At 40.3% G+C, this 21,877-nt stretch overlaps 1 protein-coding gene across 1 annotated transcript in view; it reads left to right on the forward strand.

The window, feature by feature from the left end:
* The window catches only part of agbl4 (AGBL carboxypeptidase 4), an 862,393-nt gene that overhangs the window by 733,976 nt on the left and 106,540 nt on the right, over nt 1–21,877 (forward strand). The gene's annotated exons all lie outside the window — the stretch shown is intronic.

Here is a 21,877-nt window from a genome sequence, read left to right on the forward strand (position 1 = left end):
TCTATTTACCCCATCCATACCCCTCATGATTTTATAAACCTCTACAAAGTCACCCCTCAGCCTCTGACAGTCCAAGGAAAACAGCTCCAGCCTATTCAGCCTCTCCCTGTAGCTCAAATCCTCCAACCCTGGCAACATCCTTGTACAAAGTTAAAAATCACACAACACCAGGTTATAGTCCAACAGGTTTAATTGGAAGCACTAGCTTTTGGAACGCTGCTCCTTCATCAGGTGGTTGTGGAGTACACAATTGTAAGACACAGAATTTATTGCAAAAGTTTACATTGTGATGTAAACTTTTGCTATAAATTCTATGTCTTACAAATGTGTACTCCACAACCAAATGATGAAGGGGCGGCGTACCAAAAAAGCTAGTGCTTCCAATTAAACCTGTTGGACTATAATCTGGTGTTATGTGATTTTTAACTTTGTACACCCCAGTCCAACACCGGCATCCTCAAATCATAACATTCTTGTAAACCTTTTCTTATTCAAGTTTCACAACATCCTTCCAATAGGAATTTCAATCTGTTTTATGTTTTCTCTGGTTGATATTTTGGAAATTGATAAACATTCTCTCAAAGATGATATTAATAGTAGTTTATTTCAGTTAGACAAATTTTGGATACAAACTAAAGTATCCATTGTTAGTGAAATGTTTCATTTGCATTGTTGTTTCACAAATATTAGATTTTCTTACATTAAAGTAAATAATTTTGAAATTTCTAAGGCCATGACTTCTTTGGTACAAATACTAATGAAGCAGAGCAAATAGAACAAACAGACTAAAGCTGATGAAATTTGGGTATTGAGTCATTTGCATGATTGCAACAGATACATTATACCTACTTATCTTTCATAAATTTACTCCCCACCAGTCACATTAAGTGGGATGGAAGATTGTTCTTATACTGCTGACAATGCCACTCATGTTAGTTATCAGGAAGTACATGAACTGAATTAGCAGTGAAATCTTCACCAATATAGACTGGTACATTACTTACACAGTACTTTAAGACATAGACACCATTCTAACACAAACTATACTTACTTAAATAGGAAAGTATGTGTGTTCAGGAATCCATTGTCTGCCTGTTTTGCTGGAGTACCATGTTGGTCTAGTTTCCATGAAGGGTGCGTGGGATTTTGTCTGAGTGTTTCATTGTTTTTTTTTGTTTTACCCAAAAACATAATGGACTGGAGTTGTTCAGACTCTGCAGACACTTAAACATGGCAGGCAAGACTCAGATTCTGAAGTCCAACAATTTCCAATTTATTCCATTTTAGATCCCACCTGGCTGCCTCCAATCTGCAGGCGCAAAACTGTCCTGGATCTCTCCTATTCCAGTCAGAGAACTTTTTCTGAAGACAGATGCCCCAAGGTAGAAATCTCCTCAATCTCCCCATCATTGCAGGGAATGTTCAGCACATGGGGGTCAAATTTCTTCAGTCTTGTTAACTTAATAATATTCAGTTTAGGCAGGATTGGAAAGTGGGACGTGACAAAATTATGTTTTTTTTGTCTTTTCTGACTGTCAACCTTCAGGTGCACAATACACCCACTCAAATGGATGAGCATAAAAAATCATATCGTGTGAAGTAATTCTCCTCTTGGCAAGTTTGGAATGGAAGAAGTGTCCGTGCTTTCAGGGTTTGGTTGAAATGCAAAAATAAGCCTCTTCTGCTTTGAATTTCTCAAGGGAGACATCTCTTTCACTATGTCCAAGCAATGGGTTTTATGAGGCTAGACATCGAAAGTTAAGAGTTTAAATACCAATCCTAGTCCTAATGAAAGGATCCAACCTGAATCGTCGGCTCCCCTCCTCCTCTGATGCTGCTTGACCTTCTGTGCTTTCTCCAGCTCCAGTCTTTATCCACTCTGATCTCCAGTGTCTGCAGTTCTCAGTATCTACCAATACCATCCATGCAACTATCCCAGTCCTCAGAACTTGATTCAGATCGATGGAACAAATGGGCAGTGGATGGACCTTCACTGTCAAATTTTTTCTAATTTACTCATGGTACATCGCTGGCTGGCCAGATTTTCTCACCAGTCTCCCATTGCCCTTGAAAAGGTGGGTGAGCTGCCTTTTTGAACCACCCTGTAGTCCGTGTGCTGTAGGTTGACCCACAATGTCATTAGGAAGGGATTTCCAGGATTTTGACCTCGCAACGGTGAAAGATTTATATTTCCAAGGCAGGAATGTGAGTGGCACAGAGGGGAACTTGCAAGTAGTGTTCTTCCCATGTATCTGCTGCCCTAGTCCTGTTTTGTTCTTGTCAAAGATGGACAGACTTTGGGGAGTCAGGAGGTGAGTTACTCACTGCAATATTCCTAGTCTTTGACCTGCTCTTGTAGCCATTGTTTGGATGTAGAGAGTCCAGTTGAGTTTCTGGTCAATGGTAACCCCCAAGAATATTGATAGTAAGGGATGATACCACCATTGAATGTCACAGGATGATGGAGGTCTTTTATAGGAGATGGTCATTGCCTGACATTTGTATTGTGCAAGTGTTACTTGCCACTTGTCAACTTAAGCCTGGGTAATGTCCAGATTTTGTTGCATTTGTACATGTATTGCTTCATTATCTGAGGAATCACGATTGACGTTGAACATTGTGCAATCAGCAGTGTGCAATCAGCAGTGAACATCATTGCTTCTTACCTTATGATGGAAGGAAGATCATTGATGAAGCAGTTGAAGATGGTTCAGCCCAGGAAACTACACTAAGGAACTCCTTCAGGAATGTCCTGAAGCTGAAATAACTAATCTTCAACAACCACAACCATCTTCCAAAGTGCCAGGCATGACTCCAAACAGCAGAAAGTTTGCCCTTAATACCCAATGATTCAGGTTTTGCTGGGGCTTCTTGATGCCACGTTCTGATAAATCTGGCCTTGATGTCAATGGTTGTCACTCTCACCTCACCTCTGGAATCCAGTTCTTTCGTCCACGTATGATCCAAGACTGCAATAAGGTCAGGAGTTGAGTGGTGGAACCCAAACCAATTATTATTAGCAGGCATTGCATGATAGCACTGTTATTTTCAAGAGTAGTGTGATAGGCCGGTAAATGGCTGGATTGGATTTGTCCTGCTTTCCAAGAACAGCACACACCTGGGCAATTTTCCACATTGTGGAGTAGATGCTTGTGTTGCAACTGTACTGAAACAATTTGGCTTGGATGGGGACATAGAGTCACAGAGTCATAGAGATGTACAGTATGGAAACAGACTCTTCTGTCCAACTCGTCCATGCTGACCAGATATCCTAAATTAATCTAGTCCTATTTGCCAGCACGTGGCCCATATCCCTTTAAATCCTCCCTATTCATATACCTATCCAGATGCCTTTTAAATGTTGTAATTGTACCAGCCTCCACCACTTCCTCTAGCAGCTCATTCCATACATACACTACCCCCTGCATAAAAACATTGCCCCTTAGGGTCCCTTTTAATTTTTTCTCATTTTACCCTAAACCTATTGTCTCTAGTTCTGGACTCCCCACTCCAGGAAAAGATCTTGTCTATTTACCCATCCATGCCCCTCATGATTTTATAAACCTCTATAAGGTCACCCCTCAGCCTCTGAAGCTCCAGAAAAAACAGCCCCAGTCTATTCAGCCTCTCCCTATAGCTCAAACCTTCCAATCCTGGCAAACATCCTTGTAAATCTTTTTTGAGCCTTCTCAAGTTTCACAACATCCTTCCGATAGGAGGGAGACCAGAATTGCACACAATATTCCAAAGGTGGCCGAACCAATGTCCTGTACAGCCGCAACTCTTATACTTAATGCTCTGACCAATAAAGGAAAACATACCAAATCCCTTCTTCCCTATGCTATCTACCTGTGAGTCCACTTTCAAGGAACTATGAACTTCACTCAAAGATCTCTGTGTTCAGTAACATTCCTCAGGACTTTCACTTCAAGGCCTTCTTGGTCAGCAACACTCCCCAGGACCTTACCATTATGTGTATAAGTCCTACTCTGTTTTGTCTTTCCAAAATGCAACACCTCACATTTATCTAAATTAAACTCCATTTGTCACTCCTCAGCCCTTTGGCCCATCTGATCAAAATCCCATTGTACTCTGAGATGAGCTTCATTGCTGTCCACTACACCTCCAATTTTGGTGTCATCTGCAAACTCGTAAACCATACCGCAAATGTTCACATCCAAATCATTTATATAAATGAAGAAAGGCAGTGGACCCAGCGCCAATCCTGTGGCACACCACTGGTGACAGGCCTCCAGTCTGAAAGGCAAATCTCCTCTCTGTCTTCTAACATCAAGCCAGTTCAATATCCAAATGGCTAATTTTCCCTGTAATCGATGTGATCTAACCTTGCTAACCAATGTTCCATGGGAAACTTTGTTGAACGCCCTACTGAAATCCAGATAGATCATGTCCACAGCTCTGCCCTCATCAATTCCCTTTTTTACTTGTTTAAAAAAACTCAATCAAGTTAGTGAGACATGATTTCCCACGCAGAAAACCATGTTGACTTTCCCTTATCAGTCCTTGCCTTTCCAAATACATGTAAATCCTGTCCCTCAAGATTTCCTCCAACAATCACCGATGTCAGGCACGGTGATCTCTTGTTCTCTGACTTTTGCTTACCATTTTCTTAAATACTGACACCACAATAGGCAATCTCCAGTCTTCTGGCACCTCATCTGTGACTATCGATGATATAAATATCTCAGCAACAGGCCCAGCAATCACTTCCCTTGCTTTCCACTGGTTTTTAGAGTACACTTGATCAGGTCCTGGGGATTTATCTACCTTTTAAGACATCCAACATCTCCTCCTCTGTAATATGGACATGCTTCAAGGTGTCACCATCTATTTCCCTACATTCTATATCTACCATGTCCTTCTCTGCAGTAAACACTGATGCAAAATACTTGTTTAGTATCTCCCCCATCTCCTATGTGGCTCTACACATAGGCTGCCTTGCTGATCTTTCAGGGGCCCTATTTTCTCCTTAATTACCCTTTTGTCCTTAATGTATTTATAAAATCCCTTTGGATTCTTATGAACCCTATTTGCTAAAGCTATCTCATGTCCCCTTTGCCGTCCTGATTTCCCTCTTAAGTGTACTCCTACTGCCTTTATACTCTTCTAAGGATTCACTCAATCTCTGCTGTCTGTCCTGACATATGCTTCCTCTTTTTCTTGACCAAAACCTCAATTTCTCTCATCATCCAGCATTCCCTACATCTACTAGCCTTGCCTGTCACCCAAACAGGAATAAACCACCTGTGGACTCTCGTTATCTCATTTTTGAACACTTCCCATTTTCCAGCTGACCCTTTACCTGCAAGCATCTGCCCCCAATTGACTTTTGAAATTTTTTGCCTAATACTATCAAAATTGGCCTTTCTCCAATTTAGAACTTTAACTTTTAAGTCCAGTCTAACCTTTCCCATCATTATTTTAAAACTAATAGAATTATGGCGCTGGCCTCAAAGCTCTCCCCCACTGATACCTCAGTCACCTGCCCCACCTTATTTCTCAAAAGGAGGTCAAGTTTTGCACCTTCTCTAGTTGGTACATCCACATACTGAATCAGAAAATTTTCTTGTACTCACTTACAAATTCCTCTCCATCTAAACCCTTAACACTATGGCAGTCCCAGTCAATATTTGGAAAGTTAAAATTCCCTACCCTATGATTCTTACAGATAACTGGGATCTCCTTACAAATTTGTTTCTCTGCTGACTACTGCAGGGATTTGCCATACAATCCTAATAAGGTGATCATCCCTTTATTATTTCACAGTTCCACCCAAATAACTTCCCTGGATGTTTTCCCAGGAGTATCCTCCCTAAGTACAGCTGTAATGCTATCCCTTATCAAAAATGCCACTTCCCCCTGTTCTCTTGCCCCCCTTTCTATCCTTCCGATAGTATTTGTATCCTGGAACAGTAAGCTGCCAGTCCTGTTCATCCCGAAGCCCACGCCTCTGTAATTGCTATGATATCCCAAGTCTCATGTTCCTAATCATGCCCTGAGTTAATCTGCCTTCCCTGTTAGGCCTCTTGCATTGAAATAAATGCAGTTTAATTTATCAGTCCTTCCTCGTTCTCTGCTTTGTTCCTGCCTGCCCTGACTGTTTGACTTGCTCCTTTTCCCAACTGTACCAGTCTCAGACTGATCTCTTTCCTCACTATTTCCCTGGGTCCCACACCCTCACATTACCAGTTTAAATCCTCCTGGGCAGCGCTAGCAAATCTCTCTGCCAGTATATTAGTCCCTTTCCAATTCAGGTGCAATCCATTCTTCTTATACAGATCACTTCTCTCCCAGAAGAGATTCCAATGATCCAAGAATGTGAATCCTTCTCCCCTGCACCAGCTGCTCAGCCATGCATTCATCGCTCTATCCTCCTATTCCTACCTTCACTAGCTTGTAGCACTGGGAGCAATCCAGACATTACTATCCTCAAGGACCTCTTTTTAAAATTCCTGCCTAAGTTTCTATATTCTTCCTTCAGAACCTCATCCTTTTCCCATACTATGTCATTTGTTCCAATGTGCACTCATTCCCCTCTAAGAATACTCTGCACTCTCTCCAAGGTATCCTTGATCCTGGCACCAGGGAGGCAACACAGCATTCTGATTTATCACTGCTAGCCGCAGGAATGCCTTTCTGTCCTCTGACTAGAGAGTCCCCTATCACTATCGATCTCTTGGAACCTGACAGGTTTGGAGCATAAGTCTTCAGTACTATTGCCAGAATGTTGTCAGGACCTATAGCCTTTGCAGTATCCAGGACCTCCAGTCATTTCTTGATAGCATGTGCAGTGAATCAAATTGGCTGAAGACTGTCATCTGTGATGCTGGAGATCACTGGAGGAGGATGAGATAGATCATCCATTTGCCTTTGGCTGAAGATTGCTGCAAATGCTGCAGCGTTATCTTTTTCACTGATGTGTTGGGCTTTTCCATCATTGACGATATGTATATTTGTGGAGACATCTCCAGTGACATGTTTAATCGTCCACCACCATCCACAACTGGATGTGGCGGGATTGCAGAGCTTAGATCTGACCCCTTAATTGTTGGAATGTTTAGCTCTGTCAATGACATGCTGCTTCTGTTTTTTGGCTTGCAAGTAGCCCTGTTTGGTAGCTTCACAAGGTTAAAGCATTATTTTTAGGTATGGTGCTGCTTCTGGCATGCCCTCCTGCACTTCCCATTAAATCAGGGGTGTTTCCTGGCTTGATAATAATAGTTAAGTGGGGGAACACTGAGTTGTGAGATTGCAGAATGTGCTGGAGTATAATTCTGTGGCTGCTAATGGCCCATAGCTCCTCATGGATGCCCAGTCTTGAGTTGCTGGATCTGTTCGAAGTCTGTCCTATTTAGCACAGTGATAGTGCCACACAGCATGATTCAGGTTATTCTCAATGTGAAGGTGGGACTTGTCTCTGCAAGGACTATGCAGTGGTTACTCTTACTGATACTCTCATGGACAGATCGTCTTCGGCCGGCAGATTGGTGAGGATGAGTTCTAGTATATTTTTCCTTCTTGTTGTGTCCTTCACTACCTGGGGTAAACCGAGTTTAGCAGTTATACCCTTTGGAACCTGACGAGCTCACTTAGTCATGCTGCTGCCGAGCCAGTCTTTGTGGTGGACACTGAAAGCTCCACTTGGAGTATATTTTGCACCGTTGCCGCACTCAGTGCTTCCTCCAAGTGTTGTTCTCAGCTGAGGGAGGGTAGAACGAGGAAATCAGAGGTTTCCTTGCCCTTGGTTTACCTGAAACCATGAGCTTTCAGAGTCCATGTTGAGAACTCTGAGGACAAACCCCTATGAAAGGTTTCTTGTGCAAATTCAGCCTCATGAATACTTGACGTAAGTCCTGATCTTTAAAAGCAGAAAGTGGAAACAAGATTAAAAAAGCAAATTCCCGTTACTGCAAATCCATCTCCTGTGAATCAGAATTCTTTTTACTTCAAGCAAAAAAAGCATCTCTTTACTGCAACAACTCAAAAGAAACTATTAGCTGGTCTACTGGTTATTTTATTTGTGGTAATATGTGACTACTTGAGAAAGGCAGAAAGGCATGTAAATTTCCACAGCCTGCATACTGGCTCCAGTCCACCCTCAAGTTATTTTTTCAAAAGGCGGAATGGAAATATGGCAAAACCACGGAGTGGCTGGGCACTTTGTGAAAGGCCAAATAAGATCTTTTGTCAGAGGTTGAAAAGAATTTTCCAGTCGGTGTCCAAATCACCAGACATCAGGAGACAGTGTGACTGCTGGGGGGCAGTCTCCCAGAGACAGGTGAGACAGACGCTGCTCCCAGTGGATTTGAAGACCTTCCTTTCTGCAGACTTCATAAGCACCTACAGGCAGATTGCCCTCCCCCACCAACTACTATAACAACTTTTTTGACCATTTGTATTTTTCATATTTAATTTCAGCTGTTTCCAAAATAGACCAATTTGTTGAGTGTTTGCGTTTCCATGTGGTGCGCTGTCATTAGTTTGTCCTGCAAAAATATTACAGTTGGCAATAAAGTGAGATTGGAAATGTGACTGTTTGGTTTGCAGGAGCTTCCAGCAAATAAGTAGTGGGATTGTGAGTCTTTTTTTTCTCTGAGAATTAACTTTAAAAATCTGTTGTCGATTGTTTGTCGACTTGGATGAACTGACATTTAAAATGGCTGCATCAACAAGTATTATTGGGTGACTGGAAGGATGCAGTTTTGTCTGAGAATCTATCGGTGTGTGTATGGAGATGATTTCATTGCTGATAATACCCTTGATGTTCATGATCATCCAGTTGTTGACCAGAAATTGTGGGAAAGGAAAAGACAGATATTTCTCTCTGAAACAACCCTAGAACTGTATGACACACTGGCAGAGTTTTTTGAAAGATTGAGCAGTAGGTTACTGTTCACAATCCCGAGCCATTGGATATTGCAGAAAGCTATTCTTTTGGGACAAGGAATCATTTTCTCAGTGAGGAAATTGGAGATTTTATCTGGTTTTGAAAAAGCTGTCTGTCTATTGTAATTTTGAAAAATTTCAAAAGAGGATCATGGAACAGATTTGTGTGCAGCTCAAAAGTAGTCTGGAAGGTGGTTCAGTGCTTGAACAGTATATTGTGTCCAAAAAATTAAGGTAACACATCATGCCTGTCTATATCGCATATATTCTGTGATCTCTCAGGTATTGGATACTGGTGAGGAGAGACTGATTGCCATTTGCCTCATGCACCCTCAGTCCCAATGAATGACATTCTGCTTAGATAGAGTGAAAAGTATTGTTTTTGATTTCTGAAGGAAGAAAGTTCCATAAATACTTGTCTCAGTTTCACAATCAAACTGATTATAAGCCTCTAAAGCCTACATTGAATCCAATGTACCCACCACTCACTTCAGCTGCAGGCAAAATGCTGAGATGTGCTATGGCTTTGTATGCTTCAAAGTATGACATTAAGACCACACAATTGGCTTTCAATGGTTTAATGTTCTGGGGGGTTCTGATGAATCAAACAACAACAAGCAAAATTTTAGAATTTTGCTGACTTTATTAGCTTCCTGTAGGCTCCCAGAGGAAATTGTGTATGGCAATGGACTTGGGTTTTGTTCATTAGCTTCCAAATTTGCTGACTATGAATGGAGTAAAACAGTCTGGAGTTCCACTATATCATTTTGTTTTGAAGGGAGCAGCAGAGCACACAGGACAAATTATTAAGCAGCCTCTTGTGAAACAAATGTTCAATGCAAATTGAAAAAAACATCAGATGTCAGTAATTCGCAAACTTGTGAATGTTTGTTTATTGATCCTAACAAGACTCACTGGCAGAGCACTAGCTGAATTACTTCTTAGAAGACAGCCTCAGATTAGGTTTTTCTTACTGAAGCCACAAATTGCAGTCAGTAGAAGGAAAACAATCCAAGCAGGACACATTGAGGACTCAAGGGTTAAACATTCCACTACCAAAAGACTTATCACAGTATCAACTGAAAGCCTGTCCTCTTATAGTACAGACAGAACACCTCAGTAGGGGGGAGGCTGACTGTATCTCAGAAATGGAGCCTAGCGGAACCACACATCTGGATTCCCCCTGTCGCCTGAGACAGAGGGATTTGCCCTTTTCAGACAAGACTGAAAGCCATGTCCCCAGCCCTGTTAAACTGCCTCCAGCTCCCATTGTCTTATTTCCCCTCCATATTAGCATAGGTATGTGAATCCCCCATTTACAGCAGGCAAAACCCTCTGCCTTAATCTCTTCCCAGCAACACATAATCATGAAGAATATGATAATCAGTTTCTGTAATACATTCATACGTTATCACAGGACATTGACATTCATCAAGCTTTGTAAATTAATAATTACCTACTTTAAACTATGTGATGACAATCGGCCATGTGACTGATAAACCTTTTGTTTAATTCCTATAAGGTATACTGTCTCTGTGTGTAGGACAGAGATTTGTGGAGAAGTGTCACCACAAGTAGACACACGGCTATTTTGGGGACATTTTGAAATCTCTCGCCGGCTGTAATAAAGCATCTACCATTGTACTGAAACTTGAGTCATCCAGGTCAGGTTCCTCCAACTCTGCCTCTGATACAGAAGGCGTGTAACATATGGTATCTTGCATCTTGCACCCAGAGCATCTTGGAGAAATTCATTCTCTTCTTCAGGTGGCAAAGACTTCAAGGTGGAAACATTGGCTCTGTCCATCTCAGATTCCAAGGTCTCTTCAGTACTTGATGGGGAGGACGAACCCACGGATTCCAGAATAGTTGGAAAGGCTGTTGAGGAACTGGGCACATTTTGGTCACACACCACTGCGAGTTTGCAGCTTTCATATGATCTATGTGTTTGTTCACACCAACCTGAATCAAAAAGTGTGGTGCTAGAAATGCACAGCCGGTCAGACAGCATTTGAGGACAGGAGAGTCAATGTTTTGAGCATAAGCTCTTCCTGATGAAGGTTCCTGATGAAGAGCTTACCCTCGAAAGATCGACTCTCCTGTCCTCAGATGCTGCCTGACCAGCTGTGCTTTTCCAGCACCACACATTTTGACTCTGATCTCCAGCATCTGCAGTCCAAACTTTCTCGTCGTTTATATGTGACTGCTTCTTACCCACGCAGGGATATTCCTGTGGTTCCTGCATCAAGCTTTGTTTCAACTGTCTCTCTCGCTGACCAGAATCTTGAGTCCGGCATTGGCATTTCTGATGCTGTTCCCCCCACCTGGCTCCCCCAGGTCTGGAAAGATCACATTTAAGGTGCTGCAGTGTCTTCTCCCCACTAGCAACTGTGCTGGAGCTATCTCTGTAGTTGTGTGAGGGGTGGTCCTAGAATTAAATAGGAACTAGAGCAGTTTAGTATCTAGTGAAGCTGTAGTTTCTTTAGACCTGCCTTGAAAGTTGGACTGCACTTTCTGCCAGATCATTGGATGATGGATGGTATGGAGATGTCCTTAAATGTTAAATACCATTCAACTTCAGAAGTACTTAAATTCCCTGCTGGTAAACGGTGGCTGTTATCTGTGACCAATACTTCCAGGAATCCGTGTATTGCAAAAGATGTACACAGTTTTTATGTTGTCATGCCAGATTTGGCGAATGAACTCTGTGCATATCCAGCCACTTTAAGTGGCACAATGACTTAGAAGATTGAGCTCATGAAAGCACCTCCATAGTTGATGTGTGACCGAGTCCCAGTGTTTACTGGCCATTCTCTCGAATGTGGGGGAGCTGTTGGCAGTAATTCTTGTCCTTATTCATACTCTGGGCATTGTCCTAAATATATGGCAACATCTGCATCCAATCCTGACTGCCAGACATAATTTCCCACACCAATATCTTCATTTTGGAAATCCCTGGATGATACTAGTGCAGTTCAGCCAGTATCTGATGGCAACCTTTGCTTGGGCCAACCACTCTTGCTCCCCATAATAATATGCCATCCACTACTGTGATCTGGTCTCTCCAAGTCCAAAAAGGTTTCAATGCTGATTGTGACAGCCCTTTGGTTTCACTCAAGACCACCAGCTGTTTCAGTTTTGGCAGAACCGAATCTTTCCGTGTCCAAAGTCTGATATTGTCAGCTGTGACTGGATGCGTGTCCAGAAAATTTAAAACCATTAGTGGCTTCTCCAGTGGTGGTATCACCAGTGGTGTATCTGTCAGCGGGAGGCAGCTCAATGCATCCACATTTGCTACTTGGCCTCCCGGATGGTGCACCAACTTGTAATTATATTCACTTCATATTAGCACTCACGACTGAAATCAGTCTGAACCTAAGGGCAGCACTACCTTGTCCTCTTTAAGTTGACCTAGCAGTGGTTTGTGGTCCATTATTATAGTCTGTTCTGCCATAATACTTGTTTCTTCAATGCAAATAGGCTATAAGGCAATTGAAGAATTTGGACCATTATTTGTACGATGTGTACTTTTGTTTCCTGTATTGGCTATAACGCAATTCTGGCCCCACTGATTTAAATGGTGCTGCCATTACGCGATTTTCTTATAACGGGGATCGCACAGGTACGGAACTATTGTGTTATATCAGAACAGACTGCATTACAAACCTACATCCATAAAGATATTGGTGGAACTTCCTGACTCCAAATATGACTGCTAAATCTTCCTTTTCTATCTGGACATATTTACGCTCAGCATTAGCCAAAGTCCTGGAAGCATATGCTTTGAATGTTGCTCTCCATTGGGGCACCTATGAGCTGGTACTACATTAATGCCATATGGGGAGGCATCACATGTCAATACCAGATCTTGCTTGGGAGCGTAGTGTGCCAACATGTCAGAGGATGATAGCTGTTTCTTCACTTCCCTGAAACCTATGGCTTTGCTACACAACTGTTTCCAAGGCTGACCCTAAGAGTTGATGCAAAGATGCCAGGATGGAGACAAGGTTATGTATGAATTTTCCATAATAATTCACAAGCCCAAGGAAAGGACTAAACTCTAGTACAGACATGGGAGTTGGGGCACTTTTGGTTGTCCTTACTTCAATCTTTCAATGGGTGTAACCCGGTCTTGTTGACCTTGTAGCCCAAGTAGGTTACTTGGGGTGCCTAGAACACAAAGTTTTCATTTTGAAGGCATTCGTCCACTTGGGAGAAACATTTAAGGACTATGCCCAAGTTCTTTAAGTGCTCCTTATTTGTCTTACCTGTTATTAGTACATCGTCTAGATAAATGGTGACCTGAGATAGACCTTGTAAAATGTTCTCTATCGTCCGCTGAAAAATTGCACAGACTGACGATACCCCAAATGGCAGTGTCATATATTGGTACAAACCCTTATGAGGTATTAATTGTAGCCTGCTTCTGGGAAACTTCATCGAACTGCAATTGCAAGTACGGATGGCTCATATCCAGCTTCATGACAAAAAGCCCCTCTTGCAGCTTTCTGTATAAATCCTCTATGGGAGGGATTGGGTATTTATTGAGCTGCAAAAAGCGGTTTACTCTTTATTTAAAATCCACACAAAGGACAACCAACCTTTGGGCTTCACAATTGGTATGGCTGGTGCTAGCCATTCTGCAAACTGGATTGATTTGATGATTCCATCACTTTCCACTCTACTGAATTCTGCATCCAGTTTTGCCCATAAGATAAATGGCACTGGGTGGGCCTTACAGAATCATGGAATTGCTTCCTGGTCAATATGCAAGCGGCTTTGACTCCTTTGATGGTCTCTAGACCTTCCTGAAAAACACCCGGGTTTTAAACAGGACTTCACTCAGGCAGCCATTTTCTAATCAAAAAATGTTGAGCCAATGGTCAATTTACCACATTTAAGCACTTTGTATATTGTTGTTGATATTGCCTGTAAGAGCCAATGTTTAGTGTGTTTAGGAGAATGCTCAGCAAGGGCAAGTTGGTGTCTCTCAGTAGACTCAGCCCTTCCTGATTTCAGGGCCCTTGATCAGGCACTGAGTGCCACCAAGAGCTCATTGTAACCATGACTGCAAAATCCTGAATCTGAAAAGGAAAATCCTTCTCATACCCTAGTCTCATGTTCCTTTATCCTAACATCTTGCAGATGGGATCGGGGTTGGAAGGCAGGGCAGAGAGTTCCGGTGCTATTAGATTCAGAATTAGCTTCATATTCAAGAATATCATCTTCTTAAAAATTATGCTGTACTCAAAGTAATGAACTATATTGTGTCCAAAAGTAAAATATCTTTCCTGCAACAAAGTTAGAGTAAAATGCATTACTAAAAGACCAGAGGAACATTTATATTTCATCTTTATCTCTTGAATGAATATTTGCAAAATTCTGTATATCTTACTAGAATATTTTGACAGCTTTCATTAATAATGGCCGGTACCAAGACTTTAGCGGGTGCTATTGATTGTTTAATATGCAAATTGAAGCTCTTGCAAAAGCCCATGCAGATAGATTTGAAGTTCACTGTTACATTGAACAAATCACTGAAGTGTAGTATTTTGCCTTTAGGCAAGGGAAACTTCATCTATATATTACACTCAACAGCCAGCTACTTCCTGTTGACTGAACACAAGGTTGACAGTGACATTAAAAGCCCTGTACACAGATGCTGGACCATAGGAAAAAGCATGTTGATACCAGTCTGTATTTTCTTTAGATAAAGAAGTTAGATGTCAAGAAAATAGTAATCGAGTAATTTGAAATTTGTAGAAATTAAAGTTGTCTGATTCACCCTCCACATATGAAATAGTCCTGATTTCAGCCTAACACATCCAATGAAGATCCATTCACTGAATATTGAGCCTCCCTATTCTGGTGTGAACTCGTTGTGCAGACCCAGGCTAATTTCCAAGGCAGAGTGATAAGAGCTGAGCCTTACATAGTTCTACCAGGACCTCATGCAGTAATGACCATTGGATCTTTCAGGCAATATCATCAACAATTTACAAAGTGCTTCAATGTGATAAAATCTCCTAAAGTGCTTCACAAATAGCTTAACAAACAAAATTTTATATCAATCCGTGAAAGGAGATAATAGGATAAATGACCAAAAACTCAATTGAAAAAATATATCTTAAAGTCTGCTTTAAAGAGGGCAGGCATGAGGTAAAAATGCAGAAACAGTTTGGGAAAGAATTCCAGATTTTTTTGTGCAGAATTTTATGTGTAGGTAGTTGGTATAAATCATTTCTATCTGCTGTGCCAGCACACAGCAAATAGTATTAGTGTGCCAACAAGGAGTAGATTGCTAACATTCTGCAGGGATTAAGTTGTTTCTAAGACCTATATATTAACATGATGCAAATTGAATATTGGATATTTTAAAAGTGAAAAGTTCCTCATTTGCATTTAAATACTCATACTTGAACATACGGAGAATGCTGCTGAGATAGTGCCTCCTACCATTTCCCAAATGTGCTTGCTGCCTTTGGTGGCGAGCCATTGTGTATAACTGTAATAAATCAAAGAACTGTGAAAGCTGGAGATTGGAAATAAACAAATATTGCTGGAGAAACTCAGCATATCTGTCAGCACTTGTGGTGAGAAAGCAGAGTTACCATTTTGAGTCCAGTAACTGGGCTGGAGGAGTGTAGTGTGCAATCAAAGTACTGGAGGAGTACAGTGTGCAGCCGCAGTACTCAAGGACTGCAGTATACAGTCACAGTACTGGAGGAATCCAGAATGCACCCAAAGAGCTGGAGGATTGCAGTATGCAGTCACAATACTGGAGGATTGCAGTGTGCATCCACCAGGCTGGGAATTCAGCATTCGGTCACATGGCTGGAGGACTTCAAAGTGCAGACACAGGGTTAGAGAAGTGCTCTGTGCAGCCACCTAGTTGGAGGCATGCACAACATAGCTATTTGACTAATAACAATCAGGTTAAAAGCACCTAGGTGTCATACTGAGAAGACCAGTTTAAAACATGATATATCATCAGTTAGTTTACTGTGGATCACAGAATAGACATATTGAAGACTGCTTTATATTGTAAATTGTTACTAGCACTGTATCCAAATTAATATTACCTTATCTTGTTTGAAATTATTTAGAGAATTCTTTTTCAAAATAAGTATGTCGGTTTTCATATCGTATTGCATTGTCCAGTTCAATGTTGTAATAACTTAAAAAGAATAAGGATGTCATGGAGATTAGATTAATCATAATGCAACCATGACAAGCATTGAGCTGCTCAAGTATTTGACTTGTATGAGTTCAGAATATTCTAACCCTTATTGTGATCCCCATGTATCTGGATTTCACTCTAATATGCTTGAAGAAGCATTAAAGCAGTTCTCCATCATATCTTTCAATCAACTGGAATTTTCTGTTTTAATTGCTGCCCAATAATTATTGGTCTATGTGTTTAAATGTTCACAGGTTAATTTTCATAGAAATCATAGAATCCTGACAATATGGAAGCAGGCCATTCAGCCCACACCAACCATCGAAAGAGCGTCCCACCCAGACCCACCCCCTCCCTACTTTTCTCATGGCTAATCCACCCACCCTGGACACAATGGGCAATTTAGCATGGTCAATCTACCTAACGTATACATCTTTGAACTAAGAGAGGAAACCAAAGCACCGGAGGAAACCCACATAGACACAGGGAGAATTGCAAACTCCACACCGTCAACCAAGGGTGGAATCAAACCCATTTCCCTGGCACTGTGAGGCAGCAGTGGTAACCACTGAGCTACTGTGCCGCCACACTCATTGTTATAGCTAGCATGACTTTGATGCCTACTATGAATATTTTTTGAAAATGTTGTTTTCTGACATAAATAACATATCACTTGTAGTCTAATAAACCACATTGAGTAATGTTATAAAATTCATGATACCCCTTTTACTTAAAATGAATTTCAACAGTTGCTAGATAACAAATGTATTTACTTTTTGTGTTATTATCCCCTTGGGTTAGGTTGACTTTCAGGGAAAGCTCCAGCATAATTTAACAAACCAAATGTGTGGTCAGGCTTAAAATCTAAGAGGGCAATATTTTTTGAGAAAATGCCTTCTAGTATAACTTACTCAAAACTGTGGCTGTCAGGAGATAATTTGGGCAACAACTGTGAAAATGGTTTGTCACATGATGGTAATCAGTTATAGCACAGGTATATAATTTGAAGAAGTTTTACTTTCATTTTGTGTAACTAAGAAATAAACAGTTTAAAGATTTTCCTCCAGAAATTATATATTGAAACAAAATTGAATATTCAGATTATAAGAGTATGATTTAAGACATGTTTGGTATTTCATATTCAAAATCTTTTGAGATGAAAATTCATTTAACGTCTTTCACAAAATAGGCCACTAAAATGTAACATGTTCTGTTCTGTGGATTACATTGAAACTGAATATCTATGTAACTAATGTAATCACCACTCAATCTGATATCATAACTTTGTGCCATCATTTGAATTTCTATCTCATAGTTTCTAAATAGCTATTATTTAAGTAACAAACTAAATATTTTTTTGGGTTAGATTAATACAATTTTTCACTCTAATAGAAATGTCTTATCACATTAAAGAAACTGAGTTGATCTGCATAATTTCTTTCGATGTCTTCTGATAATCCGATTATTGACAGGATTTATATGTTGCTTTTAGGTTAGAGTAGAGGTGGGGAACCTTTTCATGTTGGAAGGACGCATTATGTTAGTTGTAATCTAATAAGGCTGCATCCAATAAACTTCAATTATATATTCTTTGAAATTCACATTATTTTGTAAAAATCTAACTACTTTGTACTAACTAACTAAAAAAATGAAAAAAAATGTTAATTCTAAAGTTAACTAACCTTTTAATGACTTTGTTGTGACTGCTTTTTGTAGGAAAGCATTTGAATATTTGGTTGCAGCATGGGTGTCTGCAGTTTTAGCTGATCCTCTAGATGGGTATCCGTCATTTGTGACCTTAAGGGCGTCTTGATTTTGGTTAAGTACGAGAATGTAGAATAGCAGCAATAAGTGGTTGAAAAGCAAGAAAGCATTTTTCGTGCGTGTTGCCGAAGGCATGGGTATTCTATTGCATTTTTCCATATTTCAATCAGATCTTTCTTATCGTCAAATAAGGACTTTAAAATGTCATCTTCTGAGAGCTCTATCAATTCATCTGTAGTTCTTTAGGAGCCTTGGAGACATCAACTAGGTGAGATTGAAATGCTAATTTGAGTGTGATGTCATGATTCTCAAAGTCAGAGAACCTTTCATTGTATTTCTCTTACTCTCTGGTATTTTAAATTCATTCATTTTTAGATTAAAATAAAAATAATAAAGGACGAGAAAAACATATTAATAAAAAATAAAAGATTTGTTCTGCAAAATTTGGATTCATTCAAAAGGCTACACACAATGGCCTAGAAGGCCGCATGCAGCCTTAAGGCCACAGGTTCCCCACCCCTGGGTTAGAGCATAAAATTTTCTTGCAATTGAATATGTCACAATATTACCAAAAAACTAGCAATTATTGAGAAACGATGGATAGAATGAATATAAAATGTTAATCAAAATAGTTGCTCGGATCATAATAACTATAACTGTGTAATATCGTAACTCTGCTCTGGTTCAGTTCACTAAAATGTCAACCTTATTTTATATTGGTACAGGAGAATTGTTTACTTAGCATTTTTTTATTCATTGATGGGATGAAGTGAAACTGGTTAGGCTAACATTTATTGCCCATCAGACAGCCAAGAGTCAACTGCATTGCTGTGGGTCTGAAGTCATATGTAGACCAGACTAGGTAAAGATGGCAGTTTCCTTCTGTAAAAGGCATTTTTGAATCAGATGGGTTTTTCCTGATAATTGGCAAAAGGTTCATGCTTATCATTTGACTTGCTATTCCAATTTTCCTTTATTGAATTCAAATTCCACCATCTGCTGTGGAATTTGAACCTGTGTCCCCAGAACATTAACTGAGGCCCTGAATTAACAGTCCAGCAATAGGTAACTCCTCCCTCTCCTGCTTTATTTCAAACAATTGTTGATGTTAATAATTATCAAACTTTTTGGATCTTCTGTTGGTAACTAGAAATGGCGAGATATATAAACAATCAAAGCACAACAAAAGACAGAGTTATAGATTAAATACTTTTGTCATCTATTATTTGTATCTGGAAGTTTCACTGGAACAAATATTCCACAATAGCACAGTAATATTTCATCTTCATGTCCTGTTTCAATGAAAATTGACACAGATGAGATGTGGAACACCTATTTTGAGTCTATGGAAGTTAAATCAATATGTAATACAGATCACATACATAACAAGCAATGGTGGTGAAAGTGAGTTGAGCTACCCAGCATACAGATTTGTTGTGTCAGCTGACAATGCACAAACTTTTCTGTCTTTTGCTTGTTTAGTAAATATAACATTTTCATGAATCTTGTCAACTCCAAGAAATATATATTTTGGACAATATTTTCAAGCAGATACAAAATATATGGACCCTGTAAAATTCGGATCTGGAGTACTTGTCATTTGGATATGCCCACCAATCAGCATTAAATATGTGTTCACCAAATGTGAGGACTCCAAGTTCTGCCCAACTGCTCACAAGTGCTACTTTAAGGAATCAACTACTGTATATAATAGGTTGAATATTAATTTCAATGAGGAGCAATGTAAGGAGGATCTGTGCTTCAAGAAGCATGTCCTCATGGAATCTGTCATCTATTGCTGGCACAATTGTACCCCAACTATGAACAGCATCATCTCAGCATGGCTGGGATGAGCTGGCTGGCTGAATGGAAGGTGTGGGAGAATAAATGGAGGACAGCTCCACAGAAACCTGACTTGCCCCCAGAACATGCCTCAACAATCTTGAAGTATGTTAGGGGACAGTTTGTTGGACTGCTGTGAGACTCTCCAATTCCCTTCACATTCTGTAATTCACAACCATTTTGTTTGAAGTCTGATATTGTGTGGATGCAAGCTGACTTCTCATAACCTTAGTCTGAGATTCTACTGCAGTTCCCAGACATGTGTATTCTTCGACTTGTGTTGCAATAGACGCAGAGATATCGTTGATCAGATGCTACATTATTATAGGAGGAATGTGATTGCTCTGGAGGGATGCAGAGGAAAATTTCCAGGATGTTGCCTAGGCTGGAGCATTTACTTATAAAGAGAGACTGGGACTGTTTCCCTAGGAGTAGGGATGTTGGTGGGGGAGATGTACAAAACTATGACGGACATAGAGGTGTTAGGAATAAACTTTACCCCTAGTAGAGGGTTCAATGACCGGGCTCTAGATTGACTTTAAGATGTAGCAAGTTTAGATGGAATGTGAGGAATAATTTTTCACCCAGAGGGTGGTGGGAATCTGGAACTCACTGCCTGCAAATGTGGTAGAGGCAAAAACCTTCATAACATTTAAGAAGTATTTATGTGTAGTCTTGTATTGTGAAGGCATAAAAGGCTGTAGGTCAAGTGCTGGAAAATGGGATTAGAATAGTTAGGTGGATGTTTTTGACCAGCACAAATTCAATGGGCTGAACCTTTTCATGTGTTGTAGACCTCTCAGGCTCTATGCCTCTATGGATTGGAGTGCAAGGGTACTCATGATTGGCCACCACTTCCAGGTGAGAATATCAGTTCCAGGTTCTGCACAAAGACTTTTGCCAAGATATTACTAGGCTCTTCATGTTTCTTCATTGACTGCAGGCTTTTTAGCAGGTTTCCCATTGGATTAAGCATCTTTTCATACATATCCATCACTGTTTCTCTGGAGTCTGCCCCATTGAAGTGTTCATCCAAGTTCTCTACAGCAGAATTTATGTGGAACCTCAAGTAAAAACAGAAAATGCTGGGGAAATGTAGCAAGTCTGGCAGCATCTATGGAGAGAGAAACAGAGCTAATGTTTCAAGTCTGATATGATTCTTCTTCAGAACTCAAACAGTTCTGTGAACTGTTAAGAGTGTTAACTTATTAACTCTTGTTAAGACATGGCACAGCAAGCCACATCAAATCAGCATCCCTATCCCTGTATTCATAACACAGTAAAATTAAAATATTCAATGATCCTCAAAATTACCCCAATAATTCCTAACCAAACTTTTAGAATAACAAATATCAGATAACAAGGTTTATAGCTCAGACAAAAATTAACAATGTATTATTAATACTGTATCTTCAGCTTAGCAAAACCAAACAACAATGTAATCTAATGTTTATGATTTAAATTCAATCTTCTTTGAACACAGCCCCCGAAGGGCCTGTTTCCAAACTGTAGGGAATCTAATCTTATCCTGAAATTACGAAAAAGGTTTGTCATTTATTTGGTCTGATCTGTTTGCACCTCTGCTAAAGTTGAATATTTACCTGTCATTGTTGAGCATTTATAAGCTGTAAAACATGGGTGTAAGACTTACAGCAGTATTCAATGTGTGAGGAAACAGTGCAGCAAATGAATAACATGAGTCCTGATTGTCAGAGATTGTTAGTAGGTAAGTTTTAAATGGGTGGCGAATTGAGCAGTGTGTGAGGCCAGCATGCAATTGGAGGGATACAGCATTTGAAGATGCATTCAATGAACTTGACTACTCGTGAGGTCACTGAATGTCTTGCAGGAAGCCCTCAGGACTTCACACCTGATAATGCCAGAAGCTTCTCAGTGTTACTCAACATCTCTACTACTTACCAACTTTTCCACCAAGACCCCCCCCCCCCCTTGAATTCTGTGTGTTCTTACTTTGTTCCATTATCTAATGGTTCCCAGATCAGCTTAATTTTCTAAACGACTGCCAGCACCTGTTCCAATCCAATGCACCTCTCTTTAAGAAATGCAAGGAAGCTATTAGCACTCACAATATTTCCCCCCACCCCTGCTCAGGATCCTTCAATGAACAACACAGGCAGTACTGGCTGGACACCGAAATAGTTTAAAAAACAGAAAGTATAGAGC

Source organism: Chiloscyllium plagiosum, chromosome 11, assembly GCF_004010195.1.
Source record: "Chiloscyllium plagiosum isolate BGI_BamShark_2017 chromosome 11, ASM401019v2, whole genome shotgun sequence".
Classification (NCBI taxonomy): domain Eukaryota; kingdom Metazoa; phylum Chordata; class Chondrichthyes; order Orectolobiformes; family Hemiscylliidae; genus Chiloscyllium; species Chiloscyllium plagiosum.